A 16,820-nucleotide genomic window follows, 5' to 3' on the forward strand; every position below is an offset into this window, starting at 1 on the left:
AAATGAAAGAAAAGAAAAGAAAAATAGGAGGAAGTTACTATTTCCTCCTGTAATTTTTTTCTAATGATTATTATTAACTCCAAGCAGAAATTCCTAATAATGAACATAGCTGAGTTTACTAGGTGATTTTTATTTCATTATAGAATTCTGAGAGATATTTTAAAGAGCTGTGATGTCAGATTTGCTTGTTGTATGTGGCAGCTGTGGAGAAATGAATAACTACAGAAAGGGATCCCAATATCTCAGAATCCCCAGGTGTGGCTCACAATTGCAAAAAATGTTCTGGTCACTTCAAGTTTTATTTACTTTTATGTACGTATGTATTTTTGAGACAGGGTCTCATCTGTCACCAAGGCTGGCGTGCTATGGCATGATCTTGGCTCACTGCAACCTACACCTCCTGGGCTTAAGCAATCCTCCCACCTCAGCCTCCCAAGTAGCTGGAACTACAGGTGTGCATCACCATGCCCAGCTAATTTTTTGCATTTTTTGTAGGCATGAGGTTTTGCCATTTGGCCCAGGCTGGTCTCGAACTCCTGGGGTCAAGAGATCTGCTAGCCTTATCCTCCCAAGTACTGGGCTTACAGACCTCAGCCACCACACCTGGTCCATCTTCAAGTTTTCTTAATTATAATGAGAGCCACTTTGTCTGCATGGGTATCTCTCTTGCTTAAAGAAGTACAGTGAAGAACATATGCTAGCCCCTAACATAATGCCTGGCATATACTAGTTGTTCAAGAAAGGTTTGTTGGACGACTAGAGAGACAGGTACACAAAATCAACCTGTGCTACCTAATCCATAATTTTCTGTCACAGTCCACATACATATCTATCCTAGCACATATACGATCATACTACATCATTCATCAGCCGACCGTCTATTGTGTCACTCAATAAAAAACACCATGATGTGCACTCAAGGGACTTAAAGAATTCTGTTGATTTTTTCTGATTATAATCACAATCAGAATTATGCCTGCCACTGGAAAGATATTAAAACAACACAGAAATGTGTACCACAGAAAGTGGAAGTGCCACACTCATCTCCTAAGCCAGCCACTGTGAAGATGTGGACAGTGCAGTGCAGAGAGTTGCAGATTTCCCCATGCCCACATTCGTGTCTATGTGTTAGTTCTTCGAAACTTGTGGACTGGGTATCTGTAGCTTAGACTATTTACCAGTCACTTCAAATATCCATCATATCCATACTCTGTAATTCTGCTGACTTGAATCTCAAGGTCTGTGAGGCCCTGAAGAGGACACACAAGACCCTAGATAGACAAGCAGGTAGGCCCCGTCAATCACTGGCTTCCATGTTTCGAGGAGGCTTTGCTGTCTACCGTGAGGCAGCCACTCTCATCTGGCATCTTACCAGGCTACTTTCCCTTTTTACGTTGCAAGGAATTGCACATGCGAATCTGCAAAGGTCTCAGGACCTATTCTCATGCCAATGAACATCAAGGATCTATTGTAATGACATTTATGATCAAATGCATCATGTGCCTTTAGAACATATGCTTTTGGAAGTGTGTATTCTAAAGTGTGTACTGTCAGCTTTCATGCTTTTTTAAAATTTATTTTCCAACTGGCATAATAACAATCTTTAAGTAGATTTTTAAAAAACTAATTTGGCCAGGCGCGATGGCTCACACCTGTAATTGAAGTACTTTGGGAGGATGAGGCAGGTGGATCACCTGAGGTCAGGAGTTCGAGACCAGTCTGGTCAACCTGGTGAAACCCTGTCTCTACTAAAAACACAAAAATTAGCTGGGTATGGTGGTGGGTGCCTGTAATCCCAGCTACTTGGGAGGCTAAGGCAGAACTACTTGAATCCGGGAGGCGGAGGCTGCAGTGAGCTGAGATCACACGATCGCAACCTAGCCTGGGAGACAGAGGGAGACTTCGTCTCAAGAAAAGAAGAAAAAAGATAAAGAAAGAAAAAACACAGAAAAAAAATTAATCTACCCATATAGAAGTAGACATCAAATATTTAGGAGGTTTTTTTTTTATATAATCAAAACTCATACAGTTTTCAAGTGTGTTCGAGATAAAATTATTTCAAATCATCATTGAGGATGAATCAAGAACCTCAGTGCTAAACTTGTTGCCATTATAAATTGTAAAAGATATAGCCCTGAGGGAAAAAAAAAACCAAAACAAAACAGGCTACAAGTAACTGCATCTTATTTCCAGTAACTGAAGGCTTCAGCGCAATAAATCTTACAGTTTTCCTTTCCAAATATTTTTTCACTATGTATATAAAGGCCTCCAAATACATTTATAAACCCTCAAAAGAAGACACACATTTCTAAGGGATGTTTACATATAACAAATTCTCACTACATCTGGCTGGGTCACTAAAACAGGGGGCAGGTTTTATTTGTATCTGAGCACAAGATTAGGAAATCAGTAGGATCATCACTGTTCAAAGCCACACTTGTGGAAACTTTCCTATTCAAAAATGCTGGCTGATCTCCAAACTGTTCAAATTCTTCTGTGTTAAACTGATGGCTCCAGGACCTTGCTGGACTCAGGTCCAGCAGCACTGGCAGCACCAGGCATCTTCTTGGACATGCAGAGTCTCAGGCAACACCCCAGACCTACTGAAGCAGGATCTGAATTTTCCAACAGTCCTAGGAACTTGGAAGCACTGCTCCACAGAGGCATTTGTTAGTCCATATATTTTGCTATGAACCAGTCCTTTGGACCCTCTGAGCACTGTCACAGGACTTGTACTGACTCATGCTGCCAGCTCTTTGTTCCTAAGGCAACTTCATCATAAAAGTCCCCTTAGGGTGTGCATTTCTGGGCTGATTTGCTATAGGTTCTCATTTAGCAGGCTGGGCACTGAATAAAGTCTATATTTTCTTTTTCTTTTTTTTTTCAGATGGCATAGATATGTTTGTTTTTAATTTGTAAATTTTATTTTCCTATAAGGTCTGGGATACACGTGCAGAACGTGCAGGTTTGTTATGTAGGTTTATGTGTGCCGTGGTGGTTTGCTGTACCTATTGACCCGTCATCTAGGTTCCCTTCCCTCGCCCTCCTACCCTCCAATAGGCCCCGGTGTGTGATGTTCCCCTCCCTGTGTCCATGTGTTCTCATTGTTCGACTCCCACTTATGAGTGAGAACATGTGGTATTTGGTTTTCTGTTCCTGTGCTAGTTTGCTGAGGATGTTGGCTTCCAGCTTCGTCCATGTCCCTGCAAAGGACATGATCTCATTCCTTTTTATGGCTGGCTACAGACTGTATTTTCATCTTGTCCCTCAAGTTTTCTAGCTCAGTATTCCTCTGGGTGACCCCAAATTCCACAGGACCAAATGAAGCGCTGATAAATAAAAAAACTATTTGAATCAGCTAGGCAAGTTAGAGAAACAAAGTACATTTTACATTAACCCTAAAACAGATTCTTATCAGCTACCTACCCTAACAGAATTGTCCAGGCCAGATTTGATCTTACTGGTCTTAGGATAACGTCAAGAGTTTCATGTCTAAAACAGAATTAAACGAGGGAATGAGTGAGAATCTTGGGGATTCCAGGAGGCAGAGTGTGTTTGTTCTGCTTTTATGCCGGTGTTGTTTGCATAGGAGATAATTTATTATTGTCTTCTAGCTACGCAGGGAGTCATGTGCTGCGGTGGCTCTTATGTTGCCGACAAGCTAGGCTGACGATGAATAAACAGCACTTCATCATCAACACAACCCAACTGTACATACAGGTTGGCATTTTATTCCCCCCATCTGCCTTCTACCTGATAAATTACTGTTTTAGTTACATGTATACAAATACTATTTGTTTATCTGCTCAAATGTCTCCACGATGTTCCCCCTAAATTACAATTATATACATGCACACATATGTATCTCCTACTCAATTTGTTAAGGATTTAGACAATAAAAGCACTTCCCCCTGAATTTACCACCCCCACCCCAACCACACACACCTTCTGCATTTGTGACCCTAGCCTATAATTGCTGCATGGAATTTAGGAAGTCACTTTATGAATCATTGCAACTGGGAATTGGCTGGCAAAATCTCAGACTAATGCCAACAGTTAGGAAGAATGGCAAGTGCTCCCTGTCACAGCCCTTTATCACTCATGGTTCCAAAGGTCAACGACTAAACACTTTTTTTTTTTTTTTTTTGAGATGAACTCTTGCTCTGTCACCCAGGCTGGAGTGCAGTGGTACGACTTCGGCTCACTGCAACCTCCACCTCCCAGGTTCAAGCGATTCTCCTGCCTCAGTCTACTGAGTAGCTGGGACTACAGGTGCACGCCACCACGCCCAACTAATTTTTTTTTTTTTGTATTTTTTTGTAGAGACAGAGTCTCACCGTATTAGCCAGGATGGTCTTGATCTCCTGACCTCGTGATCCACCTGCCTCAGCCTCCCAAAGTGCTGGGATTACAGGAGTGAGCCACCATGCCTAGCCATGACTAAACATTTTTAGAGGTCAGGAGTCTTCTTGCCTGAGTAATTCCTAGTTTGGGAATGAGTGGGAAAGCCTGGAAATGTGGAGAAAAAGCCTTTATTTCCTGGCCAAAAAGCTAAGGTGTAGGTCCCAGAAACCCTGAAAGAAGCTGGTGATCATGATGACCCAGGGCAGGGAAACAGAAATAACAGCTCTACCTGAACTAATATTAAAACCAAGATAGTGATAATGATGGCATCCCATAGGTTACTCCATTCACAGCTCCAAGTGCAAATGCAGTGAAAAATTTCATTCTCACAATATCCTATTTTACGTTTTCCATTGCTCAGAAAAATGCAGTCTTTATGCTGTCTCCTGGTAGCTTCAGTGCATTGTATGAAATAAAAGTGATGTAAATAATGTAAACATTTGAGTGGATATTCCTTGAGAGACAGAAACCTTGAGAAGAGTCTCACATCACTCACACATGCTCACCTTCCACTGTCTTCTCAACCCCCCTGCGGGGTATCTGGCTCCATAATTCCACTGAAATTCTTTTCTCAAAAGTACCAATCACTCCGAGGTTGCCAAATCCAAAAATCACATTCCATTTCTTACCCTACTCGATTCTCTGCAGTATTCCATGAGGCTGACCCTCCCTCTGTTTTGAAACACTTCATTCCTTCACCTTCCTGACCCCACACACCTTGTTTTTCTCCCGATTCATCGACTGCCCTTCAGTTGCCTTTGCTGGTTGCTCTTCCTTATTAAGCCTCCAAATCTTCATGCCCAACCTTGCTTCCTGTTTCCTTTCTCTTCTTTCTTTACACGTTCTCCTTGATGATCTTATCCAGCCACATGGCTTTAAAACCATTTGCCTGCCACTGATGACAGAACCTACACGGACATGAGATCTGCATGTACCTGCTTAATAAACATCTCAAGTAAAATATGCCCATCACCACCTCAGTGGCATCTGTCTTATTAAATGGCACCACCATCTAACCAGTTACTCAAATCCAACATCTAGGAATTACTCTTGATTGCTTTTTTCCTCATCTCTCATGTAATTCGCCAGCAAATCCTATTAACATTCCTTTAAAATATATCTGTAGTCTAAATACTTCTCTAATCTCTCTTCGTCTCCATTGCTGTCCTAGCCACAGCCACCATCATCTCCTGCCTGAACGTTAGCGGCAGCATCATGGCTAGTCTCCCAGTAATGATGTGTTCACATAGCATCAAGGGGCAGCTTTTGTTTTTTCCACTCCTTCCCCAAGAGGCAGCTTTTAAAAATATAAATTGGATAATGATACTTTCCTGCTTAAAGCCCACTAAAAGTTGTCCAATGGTATTATTATTATTTACTTTTTTTTTTTTTTTAGCTAGGAGAGGAAAGGTTTAATGTCCTCAAGAATAAGAGTGAATACAAATCAATGAGAAAAGGAGATATACCAATGGAAAGTCTGCTACAGAACATAAAAGACAATCACAGCTGGAGTACAAATGGATAATAAATAAATCTGAACTCATTAATGAAAGAAATCCTTTAATAACAAAAATTGTCTTCTTTTTGGTAAATATTTCCAAATGGGCACTATTAAATATTTCTTAGAAATATATTCTTTTTTTTATTAAGCCGAGTATGGTGGCTCATGTCTGTAACCTCAGCACTTTGGGAGGCCAAGGCAGAAGAATTGCTTGAACTTAGAAGTTTGAGACCAGCCTGGGCAACATGGTGAGACCTCATCTCTAAAAGGAAAAAAAAAGATATTAAAAAAAAATATGTTCTCTTGAGCCTATAATATAGGCTCAAGCAGTCCTCCCACCTCAGCCTCCCAAGTGGTTGGGAATACAGGTATGCACCATCATGCCCAGCCAATTTTTTTATTTGTTGTAGAGACAGGGTCTCACTATGTTGCCCAGACTGGTCTTGAACTCCTGGCCTCAAATGATCCTCCCACCTTGGCCTCCCAAAGTGCTGGGATTACAGGCATAAGCCATCATACCCAGCCTAGAAATATACCCTAATGAAATAATCATATATGTACACAAAGATTTGTGGACAAAGCTGTTCACTGGATTATTACTTTAATAACTGCAACTTATAAACAATCTAAATGTTCAACAACAGAGCAATGGCTAAGTAAATCATAGAAGGGTCACACAAAGGGCTATTAAACTGCGATTAAAAGTTACGCTATCAAAGAACATTTAATGACACAAGAAAACATGATACAATGTTAAGTGGAAGATAATTTTTGTAATCATATAAAAAGAGAGAAAGTCATTTCTAGATGCATTCAAATACTACGTATTGAATTCTAATATACAATGGACATTAAGATTCACTGATATTAAAGTTGTCATAATTTAATCAACTTGCTCTTCTGAAACCTTATTGTTTCTCTCCATTATTTTAGGGAGCTCTTGCCAAGGTAGTAAAGACTTTTGAGTCAGCCAAACATGAGGTTAACCCTTGCTCTGCCACTCACTAGCTGGGTGACTCAAGTCAGTTACTTCATTTCCATGAGCCTTAGTTTCCTCATCGGTAAACCCTCACCCTACAGGACTGTTGTGAGAATTAAGAACATATATAAAAGACTGGTCAGGTTAAGCTTCTATCCTTTCCTGATTTTTTTTTAGGTTATTCTCAGGATTTATGGGATGAATGTGACTCACAAAGTACTTTTGCAAGATTCCGTCTATGGGGACAGGTTATTACAATTTTTGCCTTATGTTCTCTATAATATATGTGAACTTTCAAATAATAATCACACTCATCTTTAAGTCATTTAAGTGATTTACATGTAAAATTCTTAGGTGTGAGATGATGGAGGAAGTTGAACAAAAATATGAAGCAAAGTCATTTAAAAATGATGCCAGGTATAATACCTACTGATAAGTAAGTTTATCTCATTATCAAATTTTCTATCCTTATTTTCAAGTTCAGACTCAGTGAATGAGCTTCTACTTGCCACTATACAAACAATAGCTTTTAAAGCATTAAGAAAATGTGTAGTGATTTTGCCGTCAGCTAAATAACAACGAACTCTTTTTCATCATCGGCACTGTTTCACCTCCAAAGGCCGTATGATTTCAGTGAATTTTACTCCTGGTGCTAGTACTTCCCACATAGGTCAAACATCCTGGACTATACATATTATAGTGTCGTATTCCTAATAAATTACAGATAAAATACATTGAGTAAGACTTTTATTAAGAATAAATTATTTTCTAATATCAGGGACAAGCAATTCCCAGATTTGTTATAGCTGATTTTTTTTTTGCAGGAAATGGAAAAATCAAGTGAATAGGTGTCACTTGTAGGTAAAACGCTTGTAGATAAAAATAATTACGTACCAAGATTAAAACATCAGGGTGTACAGCTGCATTTTTGAGAACAGCGAGTCTTACACAGTGTGACGATTCCTAACCACTCTGCAAGCACAGCGGCCAGTCTGGACTGCTGAGTTACTAAAATTTAAGAGTAAAGTTTGACATTTACACTCTGCATGGATTTATTTCTAGAATGAGGGCTATTTTTTAAAATCAAGATATAAAAAAATGCTGAGGTATGTGCACAAATGTTCTAACTTGAAAGCATTATGATTTATGCTACCAAAATTCCATGATGATATTTAAAACATTCAGCAATAATAAAGTCTGATAATTTTGACAGGAAAATGATTTATGAGAACACAAAATGCATACATTAAGAGATTTTATTTATTGTTTTTCATACACTCTTTAATTGGTAAGCAAAGACATTTTCCATGTTTTTCGCAGATGTCATTTATTTGCATTCTATTGTTCTTTTTAATTTTTGGGACAGAATCTCTCTTCATTGCCCAGGCTGGAGTGCAGCAGTGTGATCTCAGCTCACTGCAACCACTGCCTCCCAGGTTCAAATGATTCTCAAGCCTCGGTCTCCTGAGTAGCTGGGATTACAGGCATGTGCCACCACACCCTGCTTTTTTTTTTTTTTTTTTTTTTTTTTTTGTATTTTTAGTAGAGACAGTGTTTCACCATGTTGGCCAGGTTGGTCTTGAACTCCTGACCTCAAGTGATCCTCCTGCCTCGGGCTCCCAGAGTGCTAGAATTACAGGCTTGAGCCACCACACTTGGCCTACACTCTATTGTTCTTGTTTTTATGAGGGAGCCAAGATATCATAGTAGTAAAAATTCACTGGGTCTATTAAAACTATATTAGTCATTATATTTTGAAAAGCAAGTCAGACAGTACATATCATCATTCTTTATAGTTAAATAGGGAGCTGTTTTGTGAAAATATTTTGTGAAAATTAAAACTATGATATGTACATGAATATGCAGCACGTAAAAATGCCAAAATGATTTTCATTGAAGTCCATAGTATATTGCCTGACATAATTAAGTATTGCCTCTGCATTAAGTGCTGTATTAAGTACGTTGTATCATCTCATCTACACTTTAAGATGCCCCTGTAAGAGGGAACATTGTCTCTGCTTTGCATTGAGAAAATGGAGGCTCTGGAAGGTTTAAGTAACTGATGCCACACAGCGCGTATGTGTGACAAATGGGACTCAAACCCAGGTGAGTTTGACTTCAGAGCCCGTGTTTTCGCCTGTGTTATCCTTAAATGAGAAGATCCCTCCTCATCAAATACATTATTAATTCAGTTTTTAATAAAAAACTCCATTTACTTCAATTTCGTGTTGGTTCTCTCGTCACTATACGTAAGCAGGCAACATCCTTGATTTTGACAAGTGCTAAAAATAACGTGCTTCTTACACCTTTTGAAGATCCAACGTGACCATGCTTTGTGAGAAATTTCGTTTTCCATCTGTTTTATAAAATGGAATTGTAGGGCGACTGTTAACTGTACAGCCTAAAATTGAAAACCCCCAAAACTTCTATAAAGAAGACTGTTGTGATATTCTTGCAGTAATATGTACTTTTGAAAAGTTGGGCATGCAAGTGTACACAGGAAATGCGTGGGAAAACAGGAGATGTGGGATAATCACTGGTTATCCAGAAGTATCCTCATGTAGACTGTCTTGCTCTGGTAGCTTAAACACACAAGCAATGGAAGAAGCCTGCTTTACCATTCAGCACGTACAAATCGTATTATCCAAAATGCTCTCAATATAAGCTATGTACAAAAACTCAGAGAAACTAGAAATTAGAATTGCCAGAGGGCAGTAGAGAGGCTAAATGGGCTTTCTGAGACAGAATCTCTCCAACTCCGCCCCGCAACTTATCAGGTTTCTTATCAGGAGAAGGCTGCAAAAGGGAAGTCCTCTTGTTAAGATATAACTATCGAAGGCAATCATAATCATCTCACCCATCTGCAAATGCAAATGCTTTGATTTCGGTTAAGCATCAGTATGGAAAAACAAAACAAAACCAAGAGTCCTTCAAGCAAAAGCTCTTGTAAGGCCCTCATTTGAGTTGAAGAATTCAAGAATAGAGGGGGAGATAACATGTTTACTGAAAATTGAAAATCACTGCTTTCTTGTCGTGGAACAAATATTACCTCCTGTAAGCATATCTTTCATGAAGGGAGAGAGAAAGTGTTTGGGAGATAATTCATCTGAAAGCACAGGTTAAGAACTTCTTGAAATCAGGTTGGGCATGGTGGTTCATGCCTGTAATCCCAGCACTGTGAGGCTGAGGCGGGCGGATCACTGGAGCTCAGAAGTTCGAGACCAGCTTGGGCAGTAAGGTGAGACCCAACTCTACTAAAAATACAAAAAAATTAGCTAGGCATGGTGGTGCACGCCTGTGGTTCCAGCTACTTGGGAAAGTGGGGTGGGAGGATCCCTTGGGCCTGGGGGTGGAGGCTGCAGTGAGCTGAGACACCACCACTGCACTCCAACCTGTGTGACAGACTAAGACTGCCACGCAGACACATACAAAAAGAACTTCTTGTAACGAAGTGGGCTGATTCCAAGCAAATCTCAAATAAGGGAGTTAAAATTCTTTCCCATTTTTTCCCATCTCATCCTTTCTTCCATAAAGAAGCACTGTTGTTGGCTCATGCCTGTAATCCCAGCATTTTGAAAGGCCAAGCTGGGCAGACCATCTGAGGTCAGGAGTTTGAGACTAGCCTGGCTAACATGGTGAAACCCCAACTCTACTAAAAGTACAAAAATTAGGCAGGCGTGGTGGCTCACACTTGTAATCCCACCTCAGAAGGCTGAGGCAGGAGAATCGCTTGAACCTGGGAGGCAGAGGTTGCAGTGAGCTGAGATCATGCCACTGCACTCCAGCCTGAGCAAGAGTGAGACTCTATATCAGAAAACAAAACACTGTTAGATGAACAGAGTTGGGCCTGGAATAAGAGTGGTCCCAGGCACTCTTAGAAGTAGTTAATAATAGACAGAAGACTTGGATAGGGGAGTTACACAACCAATTAAAGACAAGTAAGTCATCACCTCATTAACTAACAGTCTAATTTACGTTTTCTTTAAGGACAGACCCATAATCAGGAAAACTTTTCTCTACTGTATGGACTTAAGTGCTTGGTGAGGAAAGGGCTAGACTGCTGTTTCCTCTAAGAGCCCCTTCTATTTCTGAAAGTTTATAAGGTTTTCTATATGGGAATGAAGAATTCAAGACACACATGTAATGAAAACCCTGCTCATTATGCATGGTCTAATTTCGAAACAGTAGAACCTGGGCTACACTCTAGCTCCCAATAAAAATAATAATAAAGAATTATTTCTGTAATTATGTACAGATGTTAAAAAAAAAAAAAAAAAAGGTCCCTCTTGGCTTGTTTTGAGCCATAAGCCTGAACACTGATGACTTTATTTATTTTCCTTTGTAAAAATAAATCATCTAGTTTGAGCCGTTTCGAGAAAGGAGGAAACCTTCCTTCCTCTCTGGGTTCCCCTTTCTGATTTATGGAAACCACCAGGCGAGTCTCCAGAGCACTTGCTGCACGTGTGCACTGCACACACTTCTGCTTTTTCTAAGCTGTGTCAATATTAACCTGACCAAATGAAGATCAAACTGTCTCTTTTGCTCCTCATGCTCCTTGCATGGGGAGCACAATATGGCTCTTGTCAGAGGTGCTTCATCATTTTGGCTCAAGGAAACTGTCAGTACAGTTTGGGATTCGTTCTTCATGCGCAGATATCCTGATGGGTCTAATGAAGCCTTTCTGCTGACAATTCATTTGCTAAAAATACCCAACCATCGCCAAGCTTAAGTGGGGAATATGGTTGTGCCCCCTTTGCTATCAACCCAATGAAAGTAATTTATTATTTTTGAAGTCTAAGAAAAACCTATCCATCAAGGCACACACCTTTCACCACCCATCTATGTGTTCTTGCTCATTTCCATTGGCTCACTGATAAACTTTATGACATTCTTAAATTGGAATATAATAGGGTAAACACCAATCTTGGAGCACACATGCAGAGCCAGCAGTCTGTGTGTACCATTTGTTGCAATCTAAGCTAATTACCAGAAACCCCCTCCCGAAAACAGATACACTCTGGGGTTTGTAGTTTTACTTTAGTTTGGAGATGGCTGTGTTTGAGGAGCTAGAGGAATTCCTCTACAGGTAAGGACACTGTGCTGTCGTGACTGTCTCAGTCACAAGTCGCAGAAGCTTAACTATCACTGATTTAACTAGAGAAAGCAAGTCAGCAGGATCTGGGGACTGTTCCCACAGAAGCCAAGGAGAGCTGAGGACACGCTGGGGGAACGGCAGGGGTTGCCAGGGACGTGCAGGACATCCTGCCTCTCCATCCTCTTCTGGCTGCATTCTGCTGTACTGCAGCCAACTGGCATTCTCTACATGGCGGGAACCACGTGGCTGCAGCATCTCTGTGTAGACCTTGCAGAGGGAGTCACGACTCCCTTTTGATCAGGAGTGTGAAAACCCTGAAGAAAGAACTCTGGTTGTTCCTACTTGGGTTGGGTGCCTATCCCTGGGCAAAACAATTGAGGTGAATTGGAAAGACCACAAATCACAAACACGACACCAGTTATAACAAAGTTAGTGGGTGATAGTTATTTCCTAGAAGAGGGATGCTAAGCAGATAAACCTGTAGGTGGGTACTTCAGACATCAAGCACAGAGGTGTAACATGCATACACAGACACGTGCACATACATTCTAACATACACACATGCACTCATCAGATAATTTCCCAAAGCCTCATTTTAGTTCCAACCAACCAAGCCTAGTTGTAGGGAGAGCCATGATGCTTGGAAAAATAAGTATAGTGAGATAATTTAGTTAACTTTAATTTTCATGTTAATTTTTATTTTATACTCCAATTAAGAAAGATATTAAAAAGAGGGGTGATAAAACAAATTTATGAAAGTGTTAAGCTTAGAGAATGAAAATTATGCTGAATCAATCGAAAATACATTGTACCATCTAAACAACCCAGGAAAAAGCAGCCAAGCGTCCTTAATCTTTATGCTTTCAGGTCAATACGAGAGTTTTTCTCTTTTTGGCCCCTGACGTCTTCAGAAGCTCAAATCTCCACTATAACTGTCAAACTTCCATTGCTATTAGTACCATCTCTGAGGCATTAAAATGCTTTAAATACAAATTTGAAATGTTCCACAGACTCAGCCCTCCAGGCAGAGAATACCTGGGCTCACTCTGGTGGAACAATAGTAATTTAATTGTTATCATTTTGTACAAGGGTGATATATAGAAGGGCTCTAAACTAGCCAAAGACAGAAAAAAATCTAAATTCGTAACAGATAAAAAGTAATAACTTTCGACCAGGGTTTCTCAACCTTGGCACTACTGACATTTGGGGCTGGGTAATTCTTTGCTGTGGGAGTGTCTTGTGTATTACAGGGTGTTGACGGCATATCTGGCTACTCACTAGATGCCAGTAGCAAATTCCCTCGCCTAGTTGTAACAACTAAACATGCTCCCTGTGGGACAAAATCACCCCAGTTAAGAACCACAGCTTTAGAGAGAAATAGGAGAGTCTTATGAACTTAAAAAATAATTCAAGTCATACTCAACTTTTTCAGAAATTTTACTACATAAAGCAAGACATATGGTTAATTCTGCCTGGTTGAACAGGTAGGAGAACTATAAACATAAATCAGGGATGGTGAGCATCTACATAAATAGTGTCTATTAATTAGTCAAATATTTCATTTTGCCAGTAAAAGTAAAATATTTCCATCAATTGTCTTTTAGTTTAGATTGGTGTGCTTGTAAATGAAACCACATTTTGATTCTCTTAAACAAAGAAAACAGCAGGATGGTATAAAAGAAAGAGCCAAGATTTTACAAAACATCTACTTCCTATTCCAGGAAAATGAAGTTTACCTAGGTATTTTCCAGAGTCCGTCTGTCCATCCATCCGTTCTTCCTTCCTTCCTTCCTTCCCTCCCTCCCTCCTTCCTTCCTTTTTTTGTCAAGCACAGCTGTGCCATTATTCCAACTCAGTTATGGGTAAACAGGGCATTTTCTTTTTTTTTTTGAAACAGGTTCTCACTCTGTCACCCAGGCTGGAGTGCAGTGGTGCGATCTCAGCTCACTGCAACTTCCACCCCCAGGTTCAAGTGATCCTCCCACCTCAGCCTCCCCAATAGCTGGGACTACAGGCACACGCCACCATGTTTGCCTAATTTTTTTATTTTTTGGTAGAGACGGGGTTTCACCATGTTGTCCAGGCTAGTCTTGAACTCTTGACATCAGGTGATTCGCCCTTCTGGGCCTCTCAAAGTGCTGAGATTACAGGCGTGAGCCCCCATGCCTGGCCTTAAACAGGGCATTTTATCTTATATTTAGGATTCCTGAAAAATGTATCTTTTAACTCCACAATGGTAATCTAAAATATGGCAGATATTTGAGGATACAGCCATGTCATCCCACACTCCTGGGGCATTGCACCTGTCAGTGAATGGCTAGCATTCTTGCCTGATAACAGGCTACCAGCATCCTTGCCCAATAACTTAGGTTATATGGAAAAACTCATCAAAATCCATTAAAACCCATTTCTGGGCCTGAATTATCAAAACCGACATGTCCACATCTCAACCCATTCTCAATCCTGGTTATACCTTAGAATAATCAGGGAGCTGTTTAAAAAAAAAAAAAAAAAGTATTCACAGCCCACCCCATGAGATTTAAATTTAATTGGCTTAAAGGGTGAGGACTGGGTATCAGTCTATTTTTCAAGGAGGTCCACTGATTAACGTGCAGGTAGGGTGGAGAACAGTAGTCTACATTGATATAAAAGAATTTTCAGTTTGTACTGTCTAGACATAGTTTCGACATCAGTGATTCCAGTTTCTATTCTCTAGTCAATGACTGAACTTTGATAGTCACTGGGGAAAAATATAAGTTCCAAAACCTTGGTTCATATTTGCATATGTGTTTTTTAAATAAGTAGCCCTAATGTCTCCAAATGAGCAGATAATAAAATGTAGTGCTTAAAAGAATAGGCTTTGGAATACGGTAGCCCAGGATTCACATCCTAGCTCCAAACTCTGTTATTGCTGAACCTTTAGGCAAGTTACTTAATTAGGCTAAACTTCAGTTCTTTGCTTTGGAAAATGAGTATAATAACCTACTTATAAAATGAGACTGTATAAAACATTTAGCTTAGGCTCTCGCATGATCAGCCCTCAATACTTGGTAGCCAGCAGCAGCAAGACTCAACAGCTACAATTCCAGTAACAGTAAGTTTATTTGTCAATTCATGTATTAGAATAATCAATTTTCAGGGACACTTTAGAGATTATCTTTCTATCTTATGTCCGTTAGAAACAGTCCTTTTCCCCCTAAGATTCTTCTGTTGCAGCCATTGTTTAAATAAAGAACTTCCAAACCTCTTTGTGGCAGCTATAGAATTTCTGATTAAAAGAACTCTCAGGTTTGGAGAAAGTATTGGATAAATGAACCAGACAGTACAGTGGAGAAATGGGTTCTCTAGGTGCTCTCTTTAGGATGTGATCTAAGTCAATGATCCTCAAACTTTAGCCGAATTCAAGAATCACCTGCAAGGCTTTTGAAAACATGGACACCTGGGCCCCACTTCTAGCGTTTCTGATTCAGTAGGTCTGGGGCTGTTATTGATTGATTGATTGATTGATTGACAGAGTCTGGCTCTTTCTCCAGGCTGGAGTGTGGTGGCATGATCTTGGCTCACTGCAACCTCTGCCTCCCGGGCTCAATTCTCCTGCCTCAGCCTCCCGAGTGATTACAGGTGTCCGCCACCATGCCCAGCTAATTTTTGTATTTTTAGTAGAGACGGAGTTTCACCATGTTGGCCAGGATGGTCTTGATCTCTTGACCTTGTGATCTGCCCGCCTTGGCCTCCCAAAGTGCTGAAATTACAGGCGTGAGCCACCACGCCCGGCCCTGGGGCTGTTATTTCTACAAGCACTCAGGTGATGCTCATGTGGCTGGTCTGGAGACCCCAATTTGAGAACCATATTCTAATAGAAAGAAAAGCATTTCATTTTTCTGAGCCTCAGATTCCTATCTAACAAACAAACAAACAAGAAAAAAAACAACAAAAAAAGCCAGAGGCCATTACGGTATAAAATTCTTGCTTCTACTTTGGCTCGTTAGAAATAAAGCTATACAGAGAATCCTTCTACTGTATATTTTCATATTAGCTGATACGATTAGGACATTGGTTAATTAAAAATTTGGCTAAAGAAGTAAACTGTTAAAAAGAAATGCTTTATTATAAAATAACAATCTTATTTGAATTCAAACATAAAATAATGCATCCATTTATAATCTTTTCATGTAGGACCAAGGGCTTTTAAAATATTTTTTTCTTTTAAAAAATTTAAAAGCATGGGTTTATAGGAGCTTTCCAATGTCTTTGTGGCAGTCATACGTGTGAAATACAATTTTCAATTTCTAATTTCAGTTTCCTTAATGTGGAATAAAAACTTAGCCATATGTAAAAAAGTCTGAACACAGACTCCTTCTGCCAGTTTTTTAAAATAGCTGTATTATACTAATTTGAGAGCGTATTTTTCTTGAGAGCATATTTCATTTCATTTTCTTGTCTTTCCAAAGCATTAATCTTAGAAATAACTATCTTATTCCTATTTCATCAGTTTATTCATGATTGTGTAATTATATTAGCATGTACAATTGATTTAAATAGGTCCGGAGCAAACACAGCTGATACTTGGCAAACATTAAATGCAGCTAATCCATATGTACACACCTGTTCATTCTAAAGAGCTTTAAGCTGCCTGTCAGCATTCAGCTAAGGTTATCAGTGAGTATGTGTTACAGCATAGAATGGAGACTGTCATTTAGTTCAGTACATTAGTTAAGGGAAGATCAATTAAGAGAGCTTCTACTATTAGAGGTAAGTGTACAGCTCTACCTCCTCACCCATAAAACAAAGATATATATAATCTTGTGATTTTGAGTCACAAGATATATTAACCCACACAT

At 39.8% G+C, this 16,820-nt stretch overlaps 1 protein-coding gene across 6 annotated transcripts in view; it reads right to left on the minus strand.

The window, feature by feature from the left end:
* The window catches only part of PRUNE2 (prune homolog 2 with BCH domain), a 310,553-nt gene that overhangs the window by 115,510 nt on the left and 178,223 nt on the right, over nt 1–16,820 (minus strand). The window lies entirely within an intron of this gene.

The sequence above is a fragment of the Cebus imitator genome, unplaced genomic scaffold (genome assembly GCF_001604975.1).
Source record: "Cebus imitator isolate Cc_AM_T3 unplaced genomic scaffold, Cebus_imitator-1.0 Scaffold150, whole genome shotgun sequence".
Lineage (NCBI taxonomy): Eukaryota > Metazoa > Chordata > Mammalia > Primates > Cebidae > Cebus > Cebus imitator.